General features: G+C 46.3%; 1 long non-coding RNA gene across 1 annotated transcript; it reads right to left on the bottom strand.

Annotated features, from left to right (window-relative positions):
- Nucleotides 1-4371: 4371 nt before the first annotated feature.
- LOC129387442 (uncharacterized) lies at nt 4372-17776 on the bottom strand. The gene is made up of 3 exons (XR_008614658.2): nt 16789-17776; nt 12984-13091; nt 4372-6029 (listed from the first exon to the last, which is right to left on the bottom strand). It is a non-coding gene; the product is annotated as an uncharacterized lncRNA (long non-coding RNA).
- Nucleotides 17777-18498: the final 722 nt, after the last annotated feature.

The raw sequence follows: 18498 nt of genomic DNA, 5'->3' as shown, positions 1-18498 counted from the left end.
GAAGTGTCTGCACGAAGTAGGCCTGCATGTATTTAACCATATTATTACACCGTGTGGCAATCACTGCGGTAACAAGAAATTCGGCACTGTGTTACATTCTTGTAAAACGTCAAGGCGAAAGTCTGCTTCACACGTGGCAATACATTAAGCTATACGGTCCGAGGGGTCAGTCATAGTGAGCCGCAGATTCCTCAACGACACATGACTTAGAAAACGACATGCCTAAATGTTGCGCCAGTACTGTGAAATGACGGGACTTCATAAGGACAAGTGGACGAGCGTGAGCTCTAAATCGGGTGACGCAATGCTCAGTCGCTCTGCGCAATCTAGAGTGCCACCAGCATGGTTTCAGTAGTGTTTTTCCACCGCGCCAGATGGTGGCGTAGTCTTATCTAAAACAACAATCCTTCCAACTATTCGTTTTTTTTATTATTTAGGAGGATTTGTCGCAAAGCATATGGCTAGAAAACATAACTTGGGAAGTCAATACTCCGAGTTGCAGACATGTAGAGCCTAGGTGTTAGTGCCACATACCCACTGTGATGGATTGGGCGAGTTGGTTAAAAAGAGACTCAAAGAAAAAAAAAAGCTTGTTTAAAAAGAATGTACCTTCACCGTCTTGGAATGGATTGGGCACTTGGATTGGGCATTACGCTCCCTGTTATACTGTCTCTTGGGGCGTGGGCACTAGGACACTGCAATAAGAACGTATTCGATGCCATATTTTAATTTGCAAGTGAAACAAAAAGACTGGCATGCTAATCTCATTGTTTTACTTTCCTCAATATGTACACAAATATATTAAATTCAAATTCTGAAATAATACAGCCTTAACATTTATAACGATTAGTATCAATTTGATATCATATCTAAATTACAAAATTCTATTTAAGTATTCTTCCCTTTTTACCTTCTGCCGCCCGATTCATGGTCGATCCCCCAGAGTGGGTGGTGCCATTTCACTAGGGAACAAGAACAAGAATGGTCCGGCAGTTTTGGCTGTGATGGCCTCAAGTGGCGGCTCGAAGTTCTTGGACTCGGGAGGCATCTTCGTCTTTCCAGACGGCTTAGAGCTGGTTTTCCAGCTATGAACTTCTGCAAGCCGCCTCTCAGCGGCGGCGACCCCGACGGAAAAGGTCCTCGGCGGCCCCTGCACTTGGGGCGGCGTCGTGAAGAAGCGAGCTCGAGGCTTCATGCACGCTGGTAACGGTCGCCGTTATGGACACGTCGCGAACGGTGGCGGTTTTAGTACCGTTGTTGCCGGCACATTCACAGAGCACTGTGTCGCAGCGTTGCTCTGTGTCTGCACGCTTTAAAAGCTTCAGTCGGGTATATGACTGGGTAACAGTGATGTAAGACAGCCGGGCTAGGGTAGGTGTGTGTTTGCAATAAGCATAAGGTTGCGGCCTCGTTCCTGTTTAATGTATCGTACAGTAAAGAGAATGTGCGTCTTTCGAGTCTGTAGTGTTGGGTGAGGTCTCTGAACGTGGTCAGGCAATCGTCCCATGCCCATTGCCCATTGTGATTCTCGTTCTTGCTGCGTTTTTTGTCGTATAGTGTCCCGATCTGGCAGATCCGACGCCCCGCTCTCGGGTGCGGCCACATAATCTACGGCGGCTCGGCGTGTGAGACCTCGAGCCACGGCATGGGCCGCCTCGTGGCCCACGAGCGGTACGTCGGTGTGTGCCGGGGTCCAGAGGAGGCAGACCGTATAATTTTGGTGTTGCGAGGGCGATGTCGAGCTGCCGTCGTCACACCTTTGGAGTATGCGGGCCGCTTCCCGCGACACGCGGCCGCGCGCGAAGCCGCGTATCGCCACCTGAGAATCACTGATCAGGATCGAAGCGCTCGGCACTGCAGCGAGGGCTAGAGACTCGAGAAGCCTTTCAGTGAGAATGGATGACAGGGCTAGACGGCAGGAAGGATACGTAGTCCTTTGTTTGTTACAGAAGAGACAGAAAAGGGACTATGTCAGAAAAGCCATAATAATAATAATAATAACAATAATAATAATAATAATAATAATAATAATAATGATAATAACAATAATATTAATAATAATTGTGGAATGCGGCATCACAACCTCCGTACATGCAACCTCATTATGACGTGTTGGACAGCATCGCGAATTCTAGGGAAACTGCAGTAGCAAGATTTCAGAATTCGATAAGATGTTTTGTAGACGTTTGATTAAGGCAGAAATTTGTGTTTTGCTTAGGCAATGCAAGCCGTAATCAGCAAAACAGAAACTCCGGAGGCTCTGGCAATAGAGTCCGGCATTTCAGTGAAATATAATAAACAGTGACCGGGTGCCCAAATTAGTTTCAATGGTGGACTAAACATTGACATGTCAGCAATATAATCGAGTCTGTTCTCCCTGTAAGCGCCGAGTACACCAATAGCAAATCGTAAAACAGTGGATGCTGGTAGATATTATGGTAACTTCGGCAAGGCTAGAATGTTAGCCAATTATGCGGCATGAAAAATAGGTGTCAAATCTGGAAGTCGAAGCTCCAAAGGCCAGCCAAAGTGTGCAGAGAATATGCCAACTCCTGTCTCATCGCATATGATGCAAGCATCAGTTGCATCTATCTTACTTCCCTGTGCATACACGTCACATTACCGTTGTTCTTGTTTCCTATAGAGCATGACGCTCCTATCAACTGTCGGAAAGGGTTTGGGGGGGGGGGGGGGGCATTACCATATTTAAGTAAAAAAGCACCGTACATGCCATTCCTCCTTGGCTGTGTTCCACTACTAGCCATACAGGGGCAAACTAGACGGTTTAGTGGACAGCGGTCACCTTAATTCTCCTTCCAATTCTCATGGAGGCGTCCAAGGAGATACCTTGGCGACCACAGCATCGAAATCAAAAAGGTCGCACGCTACTTTCCTGTCCGAACAATATGGCGGCTGAGCAGGGTGCTTGGAAACTCAACGGGATTGTTGTCCGCCCATAGGAAAACGTAGGCACGCTCTCCAATGCCCTTTAATGTAAGTCATATTGTGCTCTTCATAGTTTCGGAGTGGCAAAAAATTAGAATACAGAAAAAAATTGTATACATTATCTTTGTCGTCGCGTGGTGGCGTCACGTCACAGGAGTGTCTTCGAAACGGCTCGAAACGCATTGCATTACTCTACTTCTAAGCAGTCTCGGTTCTATCCATAGCTGTACACGTAGGGTGTCTCCGATGCTGGCCAGAACAGGGACGCACGCCTAGTGCATCGCTGCCCGCCGTGGTTGTTTAGTGGCTTTGGTTTTGCGCTGCTAAGCACGAAGTTGTGGGATCCAATCCCGGCCCTGGCGGCTGCATTTTGATGGAGGCGAAATGCAAAAAACCCGCGTACTTAGATTTAGGTTCACGTTAAAGAACCACAGGTGGTCAAAATTATCTGTGGCGTGCCTAATTGGTTTTGTCACGCAAAACCCCAGCATTTAATTTTAGATCATAACGTTGAGTTCCGGTTGCATCCGCCGATTTACTCTACTTTTCAGCACAGCTTGCAGGCAGCGCAGTGTTTCTGCAAGTTGTGACACAAAGTTATCACCAGCCGTGCGTCAGCAAATATTGACCAAGGGCGCTATAACTTAAACTATTCCAAACATTTCTAATCCAATTCTGCAATCAGCCCTCGGCGATTGGTCAAAAACTTTTTTGAACCAAGCCCACTTCACTTGTGTGTCACGCGACGTCACGAAAAGCGCGATAGCTCCTGATCTGATATGACGTGTACACACTGATTATGCATGATTTGACCGAGCGAAAGAAAAATATTTACTTCTGATTCGACGCTTTTCGCCAGTAGCTCTCTCCTATTAGTCAAAAGTTTTCGGGCTGCACCCACCTCACCTGCCTGTCACGCGACGTCCCGAAACCGCGAAAACTCACCGCGTCAAAGTGACGTGTACGCATTAAAGGTGCATTAATATGGCGAACAAATCCGAATTTTCTTCTGAATAGCCGCAGGTTGCCCCGTTCCGAAAGGAATAAAAGGTCCGTGCCGCCGATCGTTCAGGCGCTGGCTATTCGCACCTGCCTGAGACCATAGGTTTATTTTCCTATCATAAAACTCTTTGCATGGCCGTGTAATGTTTTCGATCACTTTCGGCACGTTTACGACCTCGCTCTGCGAACTATTCGTTGCTGAAGATCCGTTTTAGCGATATTCTTGGCCTTCCGTTGCACGCCGCCGTTATTTCAGACAAGGCACCGCCACCCAAGTAAGGGCAAGCGGACCAATCGCAGGCACCGGCATCACCCTTTTCATCCGGTTATCTATTTCCAGTGCGCTGGCTCGGCCTCATCGGAATCATCTCCACTTCAGCGTGCTCTTTGCCTCCTGGCAGCCAATTAAAAACGAAAAACCAGTCAATGTAGGCAATTTTATTAGTTTCGGAAGCAAAGAAAAGTGATCTCCTATAAACAACGAGAGCATTTGATTGGGCAGTTCAGGCAGCTCTGCGGGTCACCGCTTGACGCCTGCGTCAGCGGTTACGCAAATTTAATGTCTGGAGATTGGAATAAAAACATTGGAATAGTTTTAAGCTATAGGGCCTCAAAATAAAAAGACAACCGAACGCATTGTATCTTTTTATATGTCATTTATTTACCAGATATACTAAAGCATAATTTGGGAAACTACCACCACATGCCGTTGAATTGTGCACATTGTAAACAAAGTGGCTATATGCACTATATGGCTCTTAACAACAAAAATATGTTCCCAGTTTACGAACTTTCAATGTTTTGTGCCGACTGTAAAAAGTGCGCTTAAGCGCATTTTCTTTTGTGCAATAAAGCACTATGACATAGAACCGTCGCAGCTCTTGAACAAATACAATAACGCCCTATAAGCTCGGTTCGCCAAATTGTGACTCAATTCAACAAATACAAGATTGGCGTGTTTCACTGGCGTACGATAGACTCACATGAAGGCTTTTTGCAAGAAATCGTCTGGCTTTGGTTGACATTTGTTTGGAAGGTCGGAAACAAAAGTCCTCCCCAGCAAGCAAGCAAGCCTTCCAGGACACTTCAAAATAAATATACAGCATAAATTAATATGTTCAAGAATAAAATTAGCATAACCGTCTAAATTGAGTAATATATATATATGTAGGAAAAATATAGACAGGCACTTACGCTACAGTTTAAAGCCGGCGCTAACAATCATCGCAATATGAAGAAAACAACGAAATAGCCTAGTACGAATTGGCTGTGCTGCGTGATTGAATATAATAAACCTACAGCAAGGTTCATTACAGGCAATGTCTGGCTTTGGTTGATGGTTGTTTGGAAGGTCGCTAGATGAAATGAAATTTTGGCAAACCTCCTGAAACACTTAGGCAAGCCTTCCGGAACTCTTTGGCAAACCTTCCGGAACTCTTTCAAACGAATGAATTATTACGCAGAAATTTAAACGATAAATGTTAACGAAGATTATAACGCATAAATCGATAAATATATAGCGGCCTAAATACATAGGCGCCCCTAAATACGCTAAAATCAAAAATTGGCGCGAACGATAGTCGCTACGGGAAATAGACGCAGGAAATCACGCGTAGGTATACCGCCACCACAGCAAGAGGAGCTAGAACCTCGCCGGACAATTCACCGCTAAAACACTTGACATTGCGGCACGGTGGGGACTCATGACACCGTGGGCGAAACACTCCTGATGAATGGTGGAATTCTCGGCGAGCGGTATCGGAGGTGTTCCAGCGGCGAAGGAGTGTTAATCAGCCGTCGCCGGCGGCACTTCTTGGCGATAACTCCCTGCTTCGCCCTCGCCCGCTTCCGCAAGCGCCGTGACCACTTAAGCCTGTGCGCTCTCCAGTGTGGCTGTCGTGACCTCCAAAGCACTGGCCTTGTACCTTGGTGGCCGAGGAGACTACAGGCGCGAGCGCGAACACGGCCATCAAAAAGCTGGTGGCCGAGTCAGCTCCTCCAGGCAGAGGGCAATACCCACGCCCCGCCGGTGAGGCCAGGAGGGATGTGTTGTCCGGCTTCAGTGTCGTGGTGTGCGTGAACTGCGAAACAAATGCCGCGTCCTGTGTCCCATTAGGACTACTTTGCTGCACAGGCAATGGGATTGCATAGCATTCACGTAGAATCACATAAACAACGTCAGAATCACGCGAGCTCTTCTCAATATGCAGTACCCAGTATTCCGCGGTGCTTTTGTAAGCTAGTGGTGCATTCTGATTCTTCAACATGGTCTGCTGACGACTGAAAGCGGACTAAACAAAGGTAATCAAGAATCCATATAGTAAAAAAGACATTGAAGGAATACTCACTGATTAGAGTGATCTCCTAAATGAAGTGTAAATTAAATAGTGCCTGCTGTTGGACGAAACGGTCGTACATCGTTCAGTGAGGGGCTACGAAAAAAAGAAACGTGGACAAATGAGCACTAGGACGGGCGTACTCGCAACTGGGTTCATTCAGAAGAACGCGTATAATTATATTTTCATGTCTGCAAAATCATGGCCTGCGAGCGTGCTAGAAACTTCATTTCATTCTGATACAATCTGATCAGGTATCACTGACACAATAATCTTTCTTGTTCCTTATGAAGAAGGCCTCGAGCAACTTGCGACTGCGTGTGAAAGTTTTTGTTCTTGCCAACAAAGGCCGGCACCGATCATCCCTTGTAGCCAAAAGCTACTCGTGATAATCAGGTAATATCACGCGATACACGTGATACGCGGCTCGGTTAGCCAGGGCAAATTAGACCCTTTTCCGCTCTTTGTTGAAAGCTGGAGCTCGCTTGGTCGTTCATTTATACATCGCCCTTAAGCCGATATAAACCTTCCCACCTGTCATGGCCATTTTGTATACAGCCCCAGCGGCGCACTCGACGAAATGAGTGGCGTGACGCTTAGCGCAGTCTCGCACGATCCTTTCTGAGGGGGCGATCCAGGGGCACAGTTGAGGCCAACTTCCGTCGGGTGGAAAATACCATTGATATACCATAGCGATTGGCTACATTCTTCCGGTTATTAGACACCATATGAATATAGGGGACCTGCGCCGGTCTGATATGTTTTCCGTGACGCGACCTTCCTGGAGTGCTCTAGCCTTCAATCTCTGCAGGAGCTCCACCGCTACAGCAACCAGGACTGAAATAGTGATAGAAACTTCGAACAACCTATCAACTTGGTTGTTCAGGCTTTCATGTACCAGGTGAACACATTACTTGTCCAATGCTCCCTTCAAATGAAATATACCAGTAGCCACTTTTACCGCCTTGGAATGCGTAGGTTCATACAACAGGTTTTTTCGGGTTCGTGGCGAGCACATCCAACACGTGTGATCTGGTGTGCAAGTCAGGTTAATACGTCTTCAAGTAGTTTACAAAAGGTGTTATGGAGTAAAATCGGTCAATAGTTGGCAGGGAAGAATTCTTTGCTGGATTTACGTTGTAGAAACTCCATAACCGACCTTCCCAAGCTCCCCGTCTTTCATTATTTAGGCGGATCATGTGTATCGATAGACTATGCAAGATATTCTAGCTGATGGCACATATGTTTTTTTAAAGCTTTGCAATATTGAGTAAAACCTGTAAAATAATGATTTTTGCTTTCCGGTATGATAGATAATCCTACACTCGGACGTTCAGAATGCTCGAACCGACTATCACTGAAATGTCGGCTTCACATGTACGTTTTTGAGGAAGCGAATTGATTTATCGCCAAATCGCATCACATACATGAGACCGTCGTTCACTCTGTGGTAGAGGCTGCTTCAAGCCGCAGCGTTTCAGTTAAGTGTTTTAGAGGTGTGCTCGTTTGCAGGGCATGCTGTGGAAGCTCCTTTATTCACTGTTTCGCAGCCGCTGCTTGTATAATGCGAGGTGCAGAGGTTCTGCGCTGTCGTTATTTCAAGATTTCGATGAGTGCATGCCGGAATCTTTCTGACCATGCTTGAGCATGGTCAGCACCACGTGTACACTCATAAGTAAAAGTCGCAAAACGACTGGCTCTACAAACAAACAAACAAACAAACAAACAAACAAACAAACAAACAAACAAACAAACAAACAAACAAACAAACATAAATAAATAGATAAATAAATAAATAAATAAATAACATAAAATAAACAAAATAAATAAATATGCGTTTTAGCACAGCCTCGTAAGGTGGAATTCGTTTAATACACTGCATTGGGGCAATGATCACACACATGTTATATAAACCACTTCACTTAAGTGGCCGTGCCCAGTCTGCTAACAAAAGAATTAGGATGAACCTTGTTGCACAGGAACCGTCCAAGATATCTGTAGCATTATACGGCGGTCTGCGCGGAGCAGAATGTGTTATGCGTCGTATTGATGTGTGTTCAGAGTAATTGTGATGTCGCAAGCGCTATAGAGTTATTTATTTATATACGTTAGGAGTGCGAGGACAGAGATGCACAAATTTACATTGCCGAAGATATACATTCCACACCCCGTCTGCCGTCATATAACGCTGAAACATACAATGCGATTCAGCAGTTCTCGTTCAGAATGGTTGAGCATAATTTTTTTGCGCGATGCTAGGCACGGCTTAACAAAGGTGTTAGCGCCGTCATGGGCACTGGAGGGGGACGGCTACACGTGCATGCATAATTCTTGCACGAGGGGAATATTCTCATTTTGGGGCCCCTTTAGCCACCTTCCATCCTGACTGGTCGGTTGTCTACCAGGGTGTCGGATAATGCTTGCTATTCACATTTCATTAACGGCTTAGCCATTTCTGGATTAGCTTTAATGCCGTTTCCTACGAATAACTTGTAGGGGACGGCATAAATGGATGGGCTAGTACAATTTTTTGTGCTGTGCCATCTATTGTTATCGCGGAAAATGCGTTGTTTGCCACTGTACTTCGGAGAGCAGTTATGAAGTGCGGACGAAGTGGCCGCAGCCTGCGCATTTTCACCTTGTATTATGAGAATTGCTTTCTGGCTTCACAAAGAATTTTTCAACAGATTCACCATACCATGTTACGCATTAAAATGTCGCTGTAACGTTGCCCTTCACATTTTCGCTAGCGATTTCGTATTCCAACATACTCGTAAACTAAATGCCCTGCCTTGCCGTGTTTCCCATCTTTGGGCAGCAAGAGGGTTTGCACAACAACGTGCGTGGAGGTGGCTCCACGCCTGCATGATTGCGCGATCTCAAGCCATGCGTGTCCACCGAAGATCCCGTAGCTGTTGCTTCATCTGCTCGGAAGCGCGAGGCGCGGACAGCTTTTTACAAAATGGCCGATGCAGACCTCCTACGAGGGCCTCTGAGCAAAAGACCGAACGGCACAATGCACGCTCAATAAGCCCACTTGGGCTACTCGGTTCGGCAAAAACACATGACCACCTGCAAGCGGACACCAATGGCTCGGCGACGCGGTAATGCAGATCGCTCAGTGTGTCATCTGAACCCTTTACTACATCTAACAACAGCAAGCGACGCACCAGTGTTCAACGGCCGAGTTATGGGGTGTTAGCATAGGAAGTGGTCTTCTCTTGTAAGTGACGCCAGCACCACGTGCGTTGCTGATAGCTGCATATGGGTTGTTCAGAGGCATGCGGGGGAACAAAATACAGCTGTTCCCTACCTTGTATGACACGGGTTTGATACAGTTACGTGTTGGGTTTGTCCACACGAACAAAAAAGCACATGTAAATCCTTAGCCTCTCCAACTTGAGTACATGCAACAACTGAGAAATGGAACTTCGAGAGGTTCCTACTGCAGTACAGCACAGTCGCGCCTGTAGAAGAGAAGAATGTAAATAGTGATGGAATGGAGATAGATGCAGGAAGCACCGAGATTTGTTTGACACGCGGCCTAACGTTAACTAATTACTTATCCACGAATTGTTCACGAGCGTATACAGGGTGTCCGAGCTGCCTTTACCTAAGATAAATATGTATGTTGATGCACAAAGTGGTTCATAGTTTTTAAGGGGTGAGAAAACCCGCCTTCCTCTTTTGTGGTTTCTTCACCTCAGTTCGGGACCTGCTGTAGCATAATGATCTGCAGGTGCGGTACAGGATGACACAGCAAATTGTGTTAAGGGGCTATTTCATTCTGTTTAGTTGGATAAGTGTGAATTTAGCTTCGCTGTTTATAAATTTAGAGAAGTTCCACAGAGATGTGGAAATTTCTAGGAAATCCCTAATTCCGCGCTATTTAGGCTTTCGTCTATTGTGTAATTATTTTTCCCGCGCCAGAAATAAATCAATTACACATTAAAAACTGCCAAGTCACTACGCGCTTATGCGCCACTGCAGCAATAGTTGTATGGACGCCATGCGTAAATCCAGCACGCTCTTGCTCAGAAAGTGTCAGGACACTAACACGGGCGGTTCCTTGTAGCTTTAGTTAGTTAATGGGGTTTAGTGGCGCAAAAGCGGCTAAGGGTATGCAGCGCCAAACGCGAGCTACATGTAGCTTTCAATGCCAAAACAGGAGTAGCTGTTAATGTAACAATCACCAGAATAAAACACCTGAAGTTGTCCCTGCCCTTCGACTTTCTCAGTATCAGTGTGCTACATTAACGGTGCCGTCCATTCGCACATGGCATTACGATTGAGACGTTCGATTACGGAGTTACATGAACTTTTTCTTAGTTTGTAGACTTCCTTCACGACTGTGGGAAAGATGGCTGCGTATCCGGTTGGATGCGAAGTAATCCGGACTGGAACGTCGCCAAGAACACTTCCTAATTTTCTTTTTTGTGAAATGTTTCTCTAGTTTTCTATATATGTAAGACTTCCAAAGTTAATTAATCTTGACTAGTTATGCAACTACGAAGATGGCAAAAAAAAGAGTTCTATTTCTTCCATAATGTTGCCATTGACTGATTGTATTTCTGGTATCTGTAGTTGCACCCGTTTATCTTTAGGCTTTGGCTAGCTTTGGCATGGCGATCTGTATAGTTCCTCTATTTTGCCGTTTTTCCGGGCTACTTACCCTGTCTCCTATTGTCAATCCGACTGTTACAGCCCCCAGTCAGCAAAGATTAATCCTCAGTTTCTCCTCTACACCACGTTTATTATAAAAAACTAGTTAGTACTCCTACTGCGACTGCTACGCCAAGGTGGTCCTGTCCACGTCACCCTATGCTTCTGCGCATTTGACATTGGAGAAGCCTGATCCTCAGGTTTCGCCTTTCGAAGCACAAAGGTGTCTTCAAATTTTGTTTCCTCTAATCAGTCGAGTTTTCAACACGGTCACCTGTCGGCGACATGCTTTGGCTTTCGACAATGTAATGGCTAAACCGCAAGCCTGTGTTTCTTGATACTGTCTGACCCATGTGTCCGATTTCCGTGATCTGAATATCTTAATGCACCACACTTTAAGCCCGCAAGGCTCGATCGTAGCCATATAACCAAAAGCCTGGATAATGCAAATAATCTAGTTAGATGACGACGATAAGAAGCTATCTCGGCATTTAAAGGAAACGCAGCGAACAAGAAGTTACTAGCACGCGATATTATAGCGCCTATTTATTTTACTGTACCTGCTGACTACTGCGTTCGTCCCTCGTTTCCGACGCCGTGACACTGGTGGAGGTTTAGATTAAAGCAACCTGATGGCTGGGACTCCTGCTACGACCCACACATGCATACCAAACAATCAACCTCTCGCCATTACTTCTGAGCCCCGATTCAGCCGCCGCATGCTTTGCCTGAGCCCCGAATTCACCACCATTTCAGCTCCGACCAGCATGGAAATCTGTATATCAGCGAATTGCCCTCCTTCACAGATGGCAAGTCTTTCTCAGGGGCTTTTCAGCATCCTCATGTTCTGGACATTGTTCGTGGCCTCGCGTTTGAAAACTTTGAGGACTGGCTTGATCGGCATGAAAGCGTTGCGAATGTCAACGAGTGGAGCGCAGAACAAAAATTGTGTACGCTCATTTCCAATAGAAGACAGCGCTCGCACGTGGTTCCAGAACAGGGAATCATGCTGCCAAACCTGGAACGACTTTCGAGGCCAGCTAATGGATAAACTCTCCAGTTCCGACCAGTGCGTTTACGCACAACAGCTTATCGAAGTGCGCTTTCAGGAACAACGAAAGCGACGCCGTGTATGACGAGGATATGGCCCGCTTATTTCGCTGAGCTGACCCCTTTATGCCCGAGACCGAGAAAGTGCGCCATCTCATGCGAGGAATTAAAGAGCAGTTCTTTGCAGGCTTGGTACAAAACCCACCAACCACGATCGACGAATTCATCAAGAAGGCAACTATAATCGAGCGAGCCGTTCAGCAACAATGCCGACTCTTTTCAGCGCCTGTCCAATAACACACCTATGAACGCCACCGTTTATAATCCCTGCATTAGCGAAAGCTCATTCGCAGAATAATGTGGGTGGAGTTGCAAACGGTGGCTGCTCCTTCCTCAGAGTCAGCAGTCGCTTCTGTCACGGAAATCTTACGCCAGGAGCTGTGGCAAGCCTTTCGATCGCCCACGCCGTGCCCAGAAACACGCTCGTCCAGGTTTGCCGATGCAGTTAGTCGGCCTCCACCTCCACTTTCGACAAAGTGGTTCCATCCGCGACCTGTTATCTCTTCTTCGTGTTAGGGGTAGCCTAGGAGACGACCACCAGCTCTCCGAACTGAGGCACACTCCCCACCGTCAAGTCTGCTTGTACAACGGTGAATTGGGCCACATTTTCCGTAACTTCTGTAATCCAGCAGTTGCGTTCAGAGGCTTTCCACGGCCATCTTTCCCATGGTATGAATACCGTCGTGCTTATTAATAACGTCTTTCAACCAAGCCGCTTCGTCACATCGTCGCTGGCGATCTTGGTCACATCTACGTTACTCTTTCCCCAGCCGCCAAAGTTTCGTCAAGGCCCATTCCTCTAGTACTTGCGGAGGAAACTAACGGCAGCGATCTTCAAGGGGTATTTTATTCAGATATTTCAAAGGAACGTGTTTCTTACTGGGAATCGCTATCAAGCAAGCGTCAGTAGAAAGAGATGCAGCTTACCAGTAGTCGGGTCGACGGCGTTTCAACGGGGCGTCTGATGGCGCAGCACGCCTGTCTGCTTCAGGATGACGGCGAAGTCCATCAGGTAGTCGCCTCGAGCCAATGTTGCTGTAAGGTGTTCAATTTGGTGGTCAGTGGCTTCCTATGTGGCTCTCAAAGAGTTGTTATGAGGGATAAATATGCTATATTTAAGCGCCCCCAAAGGTTCTGGCTTGTTTCATTGCAAAAAACCTTACCTTTAAGACCATAAATATTACTCTACATGACAGCCGACTAAAGCCACAGCTGCAGCAACTAAAGCAGTATTCTGGTTGAGCAAAATATTTTCTCGCATGGAAGTTTATTTCATGCAGCTTACGTTTTGACAGTCGCTTTATCATCATGATTACTTTCAGCAAAGGTCGCCCAGGAAAGAAAAGCTGATTTCTTCTTGTAAACGGTTCGCTTGATGTGCGTGAGTGTAGAGTATGCAGACTGTTTCTGAAGGTTGAACGCACGCAACTTCGCGTGCATGAAATACGGTCGGAATGATGGATCGGTTAAAGCTCTCAGTGCACATACGACGGACATGCCTCTTTACCGGCTAGGGGACGAAGGCCACTGAAGTGCTCTTTTCTAGGTCGGTAAATAGACTCCGAAACGAGCGTCAATGACTGTGCCCTATTTTTTCAACGCATCGGGGGGAAAGAAACACCAGTGAATGGAGTCGGGGTGCATTGGCAACAAATAGGACACATTTCACGGCTAGCCGCATCCTTCCGTTCATTGGTGCTCCTTGTAGGGGTAATACTTTGCAACAATTAAACTAAGTCATAAACACTCCCGTCAAAGAAAATTTAGCGATGCGGAGAAAAGCTGTTGAGAAGTGCATGAAGCTTGCATCACGGGACGCACGTGTGAGCCAAGATTTTGTGGCGGTATTTTTTTATTCATATATGCGGTGTACGCGCGTTGTCGGCCCTACACGTGGTCGCTTTAGGAGAGCGCATAATGCAAAAAATGTGACAATAGAAATTGTGAGGCGCCTTGCTGTTACAATAGCAGAACGCAGCAATAGCTGAAAACCAGACACGCCGTCAGAAATTTATCGAGATGCAATGAATTTTGGCACTAGTTAGTTGAAGATATAACGCTTGTAACATTTTGTCCGTATTCCGACAGGCAGCAGGCCATAGCTTAAAGGGAGTACCGGTAATATATATGTTTCCATACTGTTGCTAATGCGAGCCGCTGCCGGTGGGGATATAAGACAGAGCTTGAAATATATCCGGCGCTAGTGTCTACGGCAGCTGCGAGGGAGGTGGTCTAGCCAGTATATCAATAACGGTATGCATATTTCCCTGAACTTTGTTCTTGCTTTACATGATTTTATGACGGTATTAACTATTTTGGTTTGAACAAAATATGGCATTACACATGCAGTGCGCACTGGTTATGCTCATCTTGCTTGTGCAAAAGGAGTTGTTACTTCCATCCATTCAGAAAAAGAATGGCTTGCCATTTGGAAAGATAAATAAAAATATTACTCTACATGAAAATAAAAATTTGGAAGATAAATAAGAAGTCCCACAAGATATGCTAAGCAACAATCATGATTGCCACAAATCTATGTACTACACCCATCCTGCTCATGGTAACCGAAGAATCATCATCATCATCAGCCTGGTTATTCCCACTGCAGGGCAAAGGCCTCTCCCATACTTCTCCAACTACCCCGGTCATGTACTAATTGTGGCCATGTTGTCCCTGCAAACTTCTTAATCTCATCCGCCCACCTAACTTTCTGCCGCCCTCTGCTACGCTTTCCCTCCTTGGAATCCATTCCGTAACTCTTAATGACCATCGGTTATCTTCCCTCCTCATTACATGTCCTGCCCACGCCAATTTCTTTTCCCATGCCCATTTCTTTTTCTTGATTTCAGCTAAGATGTAATTAACTCGCATTTGTTCTCTCACCCAATCTGCTCATTTCTTATCCCTTAACGTTACACACATCATTCTTCGTTTCATAGCTCGTTGCGTCATTCTCTACTATGAGTCTACTACGCCTCATACTAACTCTTCCTGTATCCACTTTCACTGCTCACTCCCTCTTCCCTGACGACGCTGCAACTAGGTGCCTGAAAGGTTGCAGAACTATGCGTCATTACCTACTATATATAAATATCACCACCAACTCATAGCGCGTCATTGACGCCTCTGGTAGACGCACTTAATTCAATACATGCAGCCACTTCTGTGCATAACATGTCAGCGGTTCCCTGAGCAACGCTCTGTTAAAACACTCTATTACAACACTTTCCTTTCACCGTCCCGCGCTAGGGCCCCTTGAGCACGCTAAACTGTTAAGATTACACATTTATTTTTCTGCTGTGACTGACGACTTAGCTGTCGGATTGAGTAATGACAGCGTTGTTTTTTTCTTCTTTTTCGTAACTGCCCATAATTACTGTTTCCAAGCGGCATCACGGCACACATTATGTTTGCCATAGGTATCCTGTTTGGAGCACCTCGGACGGGAGAGTACGCCGTGTGATGTTGTTAGCACAAACATTTTGAACTGAGGCTATCTTAACTTCTCTCTACACTGTAAAGAAAATTTCACTACTATCAACTAAGCAGTTGTACAATGACGTCACAACGCCGCGTTCCCACAACCTGCGGGAAGCTGTGCCACAGCATAAAAATTACAATGCTCTATTACGCCACGGACCATGCGTAACATGCGGAATGAACCATCCTACGAATTTTCCACGCGCAAATTAGCGCTTTGAGACGCCCGGGGCATGGGGCGCGTCGTAGAGCAGCAATTATAAGAGCTGAGTGCAGGAAAGTTCTAGCGGAAGACGAGTTACGGGACGCATTCGTCACCGAAATTCGGTCCGCGTCCCTCACAGTAACTGTGGCATGTTGCTACAAGGCCAAGCGCGTCGCGTGCTGCGGTTGAATGCTGTTTCAATGCTGTATAAATCCCCCACTTTATCTGCATGATCCATCATGCTGGCTGAAGGATGCGTTCGTCATTGAAATTTGCAGCACGTCTTTCGTCGTAATGCACCATATCGCCATGCTGGCTGAAACTTTCGGTGATACCAGATTGCACGGGAGGTAGATCATTTGCAGATTCCACAATATGATTGTGCTTTCTTCGCCCTTCCTTCCTTAAGGGTGACTAAGGTTGGATGATAACAGCACGTCAGCTAATTAACCAAAATCATTATTCAGTAGTTCAACAGGTACGTTGGAAATGTATTGATACAGGATCGCGCCACGGGAAACGGAAGCGAGTATATTAGCTTTAAAAGAGCTGCTGGTTGCTATTTACCACCTGAAGCGCTCAAACTCATATCTAAGGCTGAAAAGGTAAAGTACGACATCACAACAAATAATACATCATAGATATGTGCGAATATTGGAAACTATACATCAACCAAACTGAAGCCGTACAGGCGATCTCTGTTACCACTCGGAAGTATGCTGCGTTTAATGGCTAATAGTGCGTGCATGAACTCATAATGGATCAATCCAAGGTGGACGAAGATTTGTTAAAAAAAGAAATAGAGACAACCATTGCCCTGAGGAGGCCAAATTTTCTTCTCAACTGCCGAGGTTTCCGAGAAACCCGCAAGGAGTATTTTTATTTTCTTACTGTGGTATGGGTGGATGACAATTTTCCTTTCATGAATCGTCGTTCCCCTTGCGCACTTCCGCGGAGTAGAAGTGCCAAGTGAGCAGCATATGCCACAAGTCTAACGCCGTAGTTGAAAGTATATCTCGGTTTCTTTATATATAAAATTTGACTCACAATACTTGTCGCCGATGGAACGCCGATGAACCAGAACCTCTCCCCGTCGCAGATGAAGTGCTGCAGGACCTGCCTTGCCTGGTGGAGGGAGAAACCGCGAGACAGCCGGTTGCACTACCGAAACGGGGCCGCCTTGAGCGAAGTACCGGGGTCATCCTGCGGTAGCTTGCCACCAGGAACCACTAAAGCCAGCACACCACCGTTGAGGCGGCCTGAGATGGCAGCCTCGGGGCAGCGACGTTGCCTACAGGGTTGTCTCGGTGTGCCTTCCGAACGACTGCGCGTGGAAACGCGATTCTAGCTCATGCGTTTCTCGAGCGTCTAGTGTTCGAGCCCGTTCGCGTAGCAACGCGCTCGAACGCGGCCAGCTCCTGCTTCCTCTTTTTCGGTCCATTTCTCCATTACGCGTGCAGCGTTTTTGGCCAAACATGAATACTTAGAAAATCTTAACGAACAGCCTTCTGGGCGTTGAACTTTTTGTGCTATACAGCGTACTGTGCCCTGAAGATGTTGTTAATGGACTGGCGTTCCGGCAAAGAAAAAGGGAGAAAGGTGGAACATCACATTCTCAGTAATTCGCTGTTGCAGTATCCTATCAAATAGACTGGCATCCTTTAAGTGCATTTTCACATTAGGCCGCGTGCCATTAAAAAAAAACAAATAAGAGTTAAGGTATAGATCATTAGCCGAACAAAAAACGTTTAAAAATACAAAATGTTTTACTATGCCGCCTTAGGTGAAATAGCTGCTTGCAATATTTACCTTGTGATACGTAGTCACGTCCAACAAGATAGTTGAAGAGCTGGAATTGCCTTCCCAGCAGTTCAAGTGATTTCTTTCTCGTTAGCAACTATGGGTCCGTTTAAATCTATATATGGCGTTTACATGGCATTTTTCCTTTTCTATTTCGTCCTTATTTTCTCATTTGCTGTTTCAAACACGTAGAAACAATAAGAACATGACCCCAACGATGGAATACACAGTTGTGTTCAGGCCATACTTGCTTCTTGATCGCGGATGCGAAGGTGCACTGCATAGCTTTAGCATGGCGCCACATGAAAAGAAAACAATCACACGAACATCATGATTTGTAAATAACAAGTTTAGTTTAAGAAGACAAGTCCAGAAACAAAGAACAGGAAGAAACTAGTTATCTATATTGCCCTAGATATGACTCAGAGCACATGTTATTCATGTCGCTTGGAAGAGCGAGAGCCTTTTCGACCAAGTGCTGCAGAAATTATTCCGCTACATCAGGCAGGCGGCCGACAAGGCGTAACGCAGCCAGCTCGAGCCAAGTCTGGGCGTCGTCCTGGTGCAGCTTGCGAGCGAGAATCACGAACACCAGCGGCGTGGATTCCCGTGGATTCAGCACGCTGAGAAGGTCGTCAGGGCATGCCTCGCCTATACCTCAGAGAAACCACACTGTCGCGGCCGTCTTCTCGGTGGACCGACTAGAGCGAGAAAGCGGCGTTCCAACGACTGCGCATGGGAGTGTGTGTGGTCGCAGATCATGTCATCCTCCAGGGATACGCGCTGTAACTCTACCTCTCAGCCCCTCTGCCCATGGTGCAGCACTGGGGCAGAATTATGCAGAGCTTCACCGCACCAGCAGCTGCCGTGATAGGCTAACGTCAGGTCAGCGTCTGATAATAATGCTGATTTCCTTAAATTTAACATACTCACAATGGGGTTTGGTCCAGCAGAGGG

The sequence above is a fragment of the Dermacentor andersoni genome, chromosome 2 (assembly GCF_023375885.2).
Source record: "Dermacentor andersoni chromosome 2, qqDerAnde1_hic_scaffold, whole genome shotgun sequence".
NCBI classification, from domain to species: domain Eukaryota; kingdom Metazoa; phylum Arthropoda; class Arachnida; order Ixodida; family Ixodidae; genus Dermacentor; species Dermacentor andersoni.
This window is presented reverse-complemented; position numbering and strand designations above follow the sequence as displayed.